This window comes from Miniopterus schreibersii, assembly GCF_964146895.1.
Source record: "Miniopterus schreibersii genome assembly, chromosome: 17".
Lineage (NCBI taxonomy): Eukaryota > Metazoa > Chordata > Mammalia > Chiroptera > Miniopteridae > Miniopterus > Miniopterus schreibersii.
Window position 1 is genome coordinate 30,227,501 of NC_138117.1, and position 8,717 is coordinate 30,236,217.

The window sequence follows — 8,717 nt, forward strand, 5'->3', positions numbered from 1 at the left end:
TTATTCAGGCTATTTTCTAGTGGTCCCCGGAAAGTGAATAAAAGCTGCTTTAACTCGGGTAGGCAGATCACTACTCTTTTCCTCTTGGCAGCGATGACAGAAAACCATTAGGATAAGGCTAGATTGCAGCTTCTGTGCTGAAATCAAATATTCAAAAGGCAAAACATTTAGCACACCACCCTTGTACCTCTGAGACCACGTTTTAAGTTGGAGGCCAAGTTCAGGTCCCTGTTAAAATGAACTTTCTGATCTTGGTTCCGTCCCCAGTGATTACTTGTCCACATTGAAAAACTAAACATTAAACCTGACTTTTTTTCTTTTTAAACATAGAAAAGCCTGGAGTGTCATGTTAAAAGATGTGTTTCCTCCTGTAAAACAGTATCCCTGTGCAATATTTATTGTGGGACCAGAAGGGCCTTGTTCAAATGCTGGAAAAGGGAGGAAGCACAGGCCCATCATGGGAGAGGAGGTATCACAGAAAAGTATTATTTTTCTGGTAAATCAAATTCAACTGTTTGGCTTTTTTGTGTGCTTTTAAAAATGGATTTTAGAGAGAGAGAGAGAGAGAAACATTGATGTGAAAGAGAAACATGGATCGGCTGCCTCCCACGCTCAACCTGAGCCCAGCCCGATCTGACTGGGGATTGAACCTTAACCCTTTGGTGCATGGGATGGTGCTCCAATCAACTGGGCCACACCGGCCAGAGCCAAACTCTGCTGTTTTAACACGTCAGACATAGCAGTGAACTTGGTAAGTTTAGCTAACCTATGTGCCAAAACAGAATGCTGTAATTCCACATGATTTCTATTTTTCTTGTTTTCAAGAATGAAACAACAAGCTGGTTACAGATTGGAACAAAGGTGGAGCCAGCCCCAAAGCCCTGCCTGGGGCTGAGAGCCCTGGGCCCAGGCGGGCTTATTTTCTTGCAAGCATGTATTTATTACTTAAGCATTTCTTGAATACCAAAATATCCTAGGTCTGGCACCTAGAGCTGTTAGCATGCCAGGTAGCAGATCAGCTAAAGGAAAGGATAACCTCGCTTGCAAACAGCCTTCTTAGAACTATATACAATGAACTGGGGCCCTGGCTCTGTGCTGCGTTACCACTGTGTGCATGTCCCTTCATTGTATCTCCACAGAAACCCTTGAAAGCGGGTGATGGGGGGCCTGAAACTCTCCAGGGGCGCAGCAGATTTAGGATTTCCTGCCAGGTTTATCAAAATCCAAAGTACTGCTCGTGCTGTCTCCTCTTGTTAAGATGCTACTTTTTATATTGCATCTGAAGGTTCTGAGCTTGGCTGTATAGTCCAGGCCCCCATAAATATGAATTATATGTAATTCTGAATATGCCAGGCTGTCTCAACTCTGTACCCTCCGCCAGAGGGGCTCACACCTGCAGACACGCTCCCAGCCTTCCCTCTCCGCAGACTGTTGCGCTGCGTTCCAGCCACGCCCGACCACCCGTCTCCGTGGTCAGAACACGTTTCGCCTTTTCCACCTGCCCGTGGCCTGGGTGTAACGGAGTCCCACCTGCACACTCCGCTATGCGGAGGCATAACTTTCGTTTTCTCAAAACTCATTTTCCATTTGGATTCCTCCTACTGGCATTGAGGGGAGTTAGTCGGAGTCCAGCAGGAATGACTGCATAATTTGCAGGTGCCAGTGCACAACGGAAAATGCGAGCCCCTTGTTCAAATATTAAAAATTGCAAGATGACCACACTGGAGCCGGCCCCTTGTCTGTAGAGGCCTGTGGGCTGTGCAGCCCACACCCCCATGAGGCCGGCCTTAGAGTTTATTTCAGATTTCTTCCATCTCTGTGGTATGTCTAAATTCTGGGGGGCTCACACAGCACAGGGGAAGGCAGAAAGGATCTACTCCCTGGTGCCCGGCGTCCCTGGGGCAGCCTGTCTCCCTGCCTCTCCATCAGCGGGAGGCCACCTCGCTCTCACCCATGAGCGCCGCCTCCTCCTGCTGCTGCTGCAGGGCCCAGGGGTGAGCTCGGAGTCGGCCTCCGACCTGTGCACATCCCGGCTCTCCAACCCCCCAGTCTACCTAAGGCTATCACCCCCATTCCGAACTTGGCTTGGGGGAACAGGACACCCTGTCTCTCCACCTGCCCCCTCTCCCCAGCCTGGAGCATCCTGGCCACTGCCCTCAGGTCCCAAGGTCCCCTCCGCAGAAGCCAGGAAGGGGTCCCCTTCTCTGTCTCTGCTCTGCTTTTGGCACCCACCGAAGTGAAGAATCTGACCGTAAAGTTGTCCCAACGGAGGAGAAGTTTATGAAGTCAGGGTGGGGAGGGGAGCTGAGAGGGAGACACCGGGAAGGAGAAAATTGGTTGATATTTTGAATTATTTTTCCAGCCACCATATACCTCCAGGGCTGTCAAGAATACCTGTGTACGTGAGCCCCCCGGTGGGGAGCGAACTCACCACCTCCTTAGCTACCTTATTCCACTTTTAGAAACAGCTTTTGTTACCTTAAATATCCCCTTTAGTGTCTATAAAAATTAAAGTGCACACACAGGTGCACGCGCACACATGGAAACACACGCACGGAACTGTGATTTGACCAGGACGGTCACATCCTCAGCTCTTCTGGAGCCCCTACATCTCTGGGGGTCATAACTGTCCTTCCCGAAAGAGAGGAACCAGGTCGCACAGTCTCCTGGTGTTCCTTCCAACACTAACGTTCATAAATGGACATTTTGCTTTATGTGGAATCTTTTTAATAACAACTTATCCAATGCACAGCTAAGAAATTATGCTAAAATATCTGTTCAGTTTTTTCAACATTCAGTCTCCTAAATTCGAGCTGGGTTGGCAGGTGGGAAAGGGAACTCAGGCAGCAAATGTCAGACACACGTGGGAAGGAACTAACCAGGGAGCTGTGCTGGGCCGCCACCCCTCTGAAAATGGGCCTGGAAAGCCAGAGCCCCAGGCGCAGGCAAGCTCCGGACCCCAGCATTGCCCCCCTTAGGGCAACTTAATGGAGGCTGTGGGAATGCCTCTGGGGAAAGGGATTCCCTGCTTCCTAATCTGCACTTTGCTCTCGGCTCCAGGCACACTGCAGGCAGCCCTCATGGGGTGGACATGAAAATGCATTGCTCCCCACCGCCACGGACTCCGTGCTCCACGTGGAAATGTAAGTGGGGCAGGGGAGCGTTAAAGGTCTCTCTCAGGGTGGCAGAGGAAAGCTGGACTTCTGTCCTAATAATATACTGAACCAGATTTGGAAGAAATGTCCTGTTTCGCAAAGTTGCTAGAGACACACAGAAGTTCCTCCTAAAAAATAGGAATACAGAAATCTGCTACGGAGAAGGTGGTGGGTGTTTCACTCATTCATTGATTTGAAAATAGTCACTGGAACCATGACCATAACAAGAATCTGGCCACTTTCACATTTAAAGGGAGTTCTGACTTACTAGATTTTACTTATTTCATCTTAAAACTGCACAGAGCCGTGATTCGAGGAAGTAAGGCCTCGTCTAGTTTCCCCAGGACACCGTGGTGTCTGCCTGCTGCCCGGGGGTGATTATTAGAAGCATCTCTGACACTCTCGAGTAGAATTCTAGTTTGAACAATAAGTGGCCATTCAGGGTGACAGGGTCAACCCACGTGCCGATGTCATTCTGTCAAAGCTACAGTGGGCTTTGACACTCAGAAGTGGGCTCAAGGGGCGGCCGTTGACCTGGAAACACATCGTCCCCACCCTCGCCAGGCTCTTTTTGTTCCCTCTTCCCCTGACACCAAATTCCCCTCCGCTTCTCCACTCCACTGGCCACCAGATTGGGGGTGCTGCTCATGGCCTCTGTTATAAGCAGCCCCACGTCCAGCCCCACGGCCTAACTCAGGCTGCTTCTGAGCACCTGCCTGGCAAGGCTAAGTGTGTAATGACCGCAGGGCTGAGGGGGTCACGTCGCGAGAACAGTGTGCTGCTCACTCGTGCAATAATTCTACATGAGCATCTCGGTCCACTGCTTCTTTGGGGCAACTGTTTTCAAAATAATGACTTGAAGACAACTTTCATCTATGGCTCCACTGTTCCCTAGGGCCAGAGTCCTATAATTCCAGCTGCTGGGAGAAGACCAAAGAGTGCTTGGTGCACAGGCCTGGAAGTGGTAGTAGCTCTTTCAACCACATGCTATTGGCTAAAATTTAGAAAGGTCACATATCACCCGTTTGGTTTTATGCACAAGAAGAAAAGGAAACAGAGTTTGGTTCTAAGGTCTGCTGAAGTTGGCCCCTCTGGCAGTCAAACGGCCATCCCATTCTTTCTCTCTCTTACAGAAAACATCCTTTCCTGGTGGGAGATAAAGCCACAGGTCACAGTCCCACCCTTCAGCTGGAAGTCCAGGGTTTCCAAGGGGCGGGCAGTTCTGTCTATCGGGGTCAGATGTGGCAAGGAGGTAAACCATCTACGCTTCCACAGCACCCAGTATGCCCCAGCGAAGACTGGTTAGTGTAACACAACAACCCATTTGGTTAGGAAAAGGGATGGTAAATGCAACAGTCGCTGGTCCACAGCGATTCTGAAGTCCCGCTAGACAGGCAGTGTGAAGAGCTCCCACCTGGAGGAAGGGGTGGCCCCGTAACAGACTCACGTCGCTCTCAGGGACAAATCCCCTCGTCCATTGTGTTTGTGGCCTCAGACTCTACCCTGAAAGAGCTTCAGCTTTTTTCCAGGCTCATGTCTGAAGAAGATGGTGAGATAAATGTTCTCCTTGATGGGTGAGAGATTTCTCAGCCTGTTTCCTTGATAGTTTTCTGCTGTATTTGCTTCTGGCCAGCTTATTTGCCCAGTCATACCCGAAGTTCTTTCCTGTACATAATTTTCAAACATGCCTTAGATCTCTGCTCTCTAATCCCTGTTTCCCCCTCCCCTTCCTTCTCCCTCCCCCTCCCTCTCTCTCTCCCCTCCCCTTAATGGTGGCTGCCTTGAGGCAGTCTGAAAAAATAGACTTATGTAGAGATTAATTAATCTGTTATTTGTCCAAGATGAATATTAATAGGCCTTTGTCTCTCAAAACCGCTGTCTTCTGGGTTACTATTTAAGATAGAAATGGTTTTTGAACCCCGTAAAGCCCCAAATTTCTCCTCCCCTTCGCTGCTGCTTGCAAACTTACCCACTCCTTTCTGAGCTTAACGCTTTCTTGTGATGTTTTGCTAAAGGCAATCAACAAGCCAACGCATTCTTCTCGACCACTTGCACTAGGAGCATGAGCTCCTTGGAGAGGTCTGCCTCCCAAACTCCTGCAGGCCCAGTACCCCGAATAATCCCTGATGACAGCGCAGTGCCAGCCTCTTGGCTTCTGATCACTCATTCCCGGCGCCCACTGTCTGGCCCCTAAGCCAGGGCCCCATGGTCATTGTTATGGTGGCATGTGGCACCCAACTTCAAGGTACCCATCTCCACATTAGTCAAAACAACTAATTGTTGTTACAAACAACTACAAAATCCCAAGGGCTGAACAATACGGGGATTTGTTTGTAATTCATGGAACAGCCTCGTTGTGGATGATGTTGGTCAGGTGACTCTCCTGAGGTTTCTCCTCAAAGAGGTGACTCAGGGATCCAGGTTATCTCCAGCTCGTGGGTCTGCTGTCCCCTAAGGATTTAGAATCTTTGTTTCCCATTTTGTGGGTGGTGTTTTAAGGACAAACTTGGTTTGTGGGGGCAAGATCTGGAAATAGATCACATCACTTCTACCTACATCTCACCGGCCAGGACTTATCCCAGTCCCCCCACTTAGTGGCAAGAGGCGCTGTTAAGTGTGGCCCAGCTGAGCGCACAAGCAGAAAGGGAGGCCGAGTGCCCAGGCGTCAGTTCTTTGCCCCTCGCCTCCGCGTCGACACCCTAGTGCCTGCGCGGCAATGTTGGGCGAGACTCCTCAAACATTTCTCCTACACCTGAGCTCCAGGCGAAGCTTTGCCTGTAGGTGCTATTGGAAGGACACTTCATTTGGAAGGGAGTGTCTCTTTCTGGTCTAGCATCATGAGCTTTGCTTTCTCCTGTTCCCGCAGCACAGTCCCTGGACACGGTGTGTGGTGGCACCCAGCAGGCCTGTGTCCCAGCCGCATGCCTAGAGCACGGTCCCTCCACAACCCTGCAACCCCAGTCCAGGACGAGTGCCCACCTCCAGCATCAGCCCTGGTGTGAACAGACACACTCCAGGCCTCACACTGGCAGTAACACTCAACTCTCTCTGAACACCACCCAGCAGCCTCCAGTCATCTGCATTCCTGGAAGGTGGTGTCCCATTTACCTGTGACTGTGGACCAGCTGTGACCTGGACAAGCCAGCGACCTTCCCTGCCATCCACTGACTTACAGACACACTTCCCTGATGAGCTCTGAAACTCAGGGTGGAGTTCCAGGTTCATTTTCCCTGGGCACCGGATGTCACTTAGATAGAGCTCTCTTTACATCTTTGTCATTACTTCTCTGTCCCAATCTCATCACTGTTTACCATAAACTTCCCCTGTTCAAATTATTGCATGGTTTGGCCTTCGGGTTGCACCCAGGCCGTCACAAACACTGGGCCGGGTGAGAATACAGCATTTCCATCCTCGCCTGAGTCACACACGTGAGCTCCGTACGTTTCTGTCGAGCTCTATAGCACAGGGCATATTCCCTGGAGAGGAGAACGGAAACCCAGGCTTCTAATTCTAAGTCACCAGGAGGAATAGGGAGTCCTACAGGACATGGCAGGGAACTTCTCAGTGGGAACAAATAAGTGCCCCAATAATGTTATGTCTAAAAGATATTGATCTCTCACCAAAGATATTTAAGATAATAAAACAACTTGTGCAACATTAAACATAAAATACATCGTTATGTGTAAAAGACCAAAACCACATCTTTTGACACTGTCAGATTTAGCAGATCTAAAATTAAATGCTTGTTCCTATTCCATTTCTCTGTGTGTAACTTTTTTATTGATATAATTCAGATACCATAAAATTAACTGTTTTAAAGTGTGCAGTTTAGTGGTGTTAGTATAGTCACAAAGTATGTGTGCTGCAGTCACCACTATCTAATTCCAGATCATTTTTATCAGCATAAAAGGAAACCTTGTACACTGACAGTCACTCTGATCTCCACTGCTCTCAACTCCTGACAACTTCTATCTACTTCTGTTTCTGTAGATTTATCTATTCTGGTCAATGTAAAATTTTATGCAAATGGAATAATACACTATGTGGCCTCGGGCATCTGACTTCTACAGTTGGTCTAACCGTCAAGTTTCATTCATGATTGTGATTTTTAATATTTGATTTTTATAATTATTAAAAACATATATAAGCTTCCCCATAAACCCTATGTTCGTAATACGAGGACAGCCATCTGGTGTTTCCTTGTAAAGAAAAGAAAACAATTATGAGGGGGAGAGTAAAAGTATTATGTTTTCATGAAACTCGAAATGCGAGCAAAAAAGAAAGTGAAAAATACCTCCGTTGCTGCCTTTTAAATGTTCTCTCATGGTGGACTGCTACTAATAATCAACACTTACACGACACTTCAGGATTTCAACACGTTTTTACACTGAATGCCAAAGGTAACACCTACTGCAGGAATCGGACGCTGTGCTTTAATTCTGGGGGACCGGAGGAAAGTATAAATAGCACCAGTATTTTTTTTTAGTTGTTATTATCACACATCCTAAATATAAGTTAATAAAACCTCTAGTATTTCTGTAAAAATGCTTCTGTGAACAGAGATTGGCAAAAACCCACAGAGGAGTTTACTTTTTGTTTTGGGGTATTTTTTTCTGTGTGTTTTTTTCCCCAGAGAAAATCTTGAAGTTAAGCACGATCAGTCTCACTTGGAAAGAGCAGCATGATCCAATTTTACTTAAAGTTCTTTCATAATTTAAGAAGAGAGAGGAGACGTGATATATATAATGCCTTCGTCACAATCATATCTATAGTTAATGGCTTTTTCCAGCCCTGTCTTCTGAGGTGCTAAAAGCTTATTCCCAAGCAGTAATACAATTGTAGCCTGTGTGTAGTAAGAGCCTTTGCAATAGTTCTCTGAGATATGAGGTAGGAATATTATTACAGCTGGAGAGAGAGATGATGGTAAGTTAAGTGACTTGTCCAAGGAGACACAATAAATCAGACGTAGGCCTAGGGAATAAACCTGGACTTCCCTTTAAGACTTTTCTCTGTGATACTATATGGCCTTTCTGAGCCTCTGGAAGGTTCCTCATTAACCCTGCAGTTAATTTTCATGTTTCATAAGGCCTTTGCCAGATACGTAAATATAACCTTCTTTAATACCATTTCTCAGGCAATGTAAATTAAAGAAATCCACCCCTAATAAAGACCAGAGAGAATCTACCTTACCCACAGATATTGGAAACCCAGTAATGACTTCCATCTGCCCCTCGTAACTGATACGAGGTTATCACACGCCCTAGCTTATTACCCTTGTGATTGGGGACTGATACATAAATATGTTGGGACTACTGGCTATAGTTTTTCAATAATGGGAGCAATATGTGGAATATGATATGGACGCCAAAGATTTCTTAGAGACGTGCAAGTCAGAAAAGATGATTCTCATTCCCAGTGTTAGAGATGCCTTTTCCAAAAATTACACGCATCATGCCTCTGTGGATATTTATAAACTAGATTCAGAGGGACAACGAAATAAGATGCTTCACATTACAAGGTATCTGCCCTGAGATACTATCAACACTGCTGGTGATTCTTGCA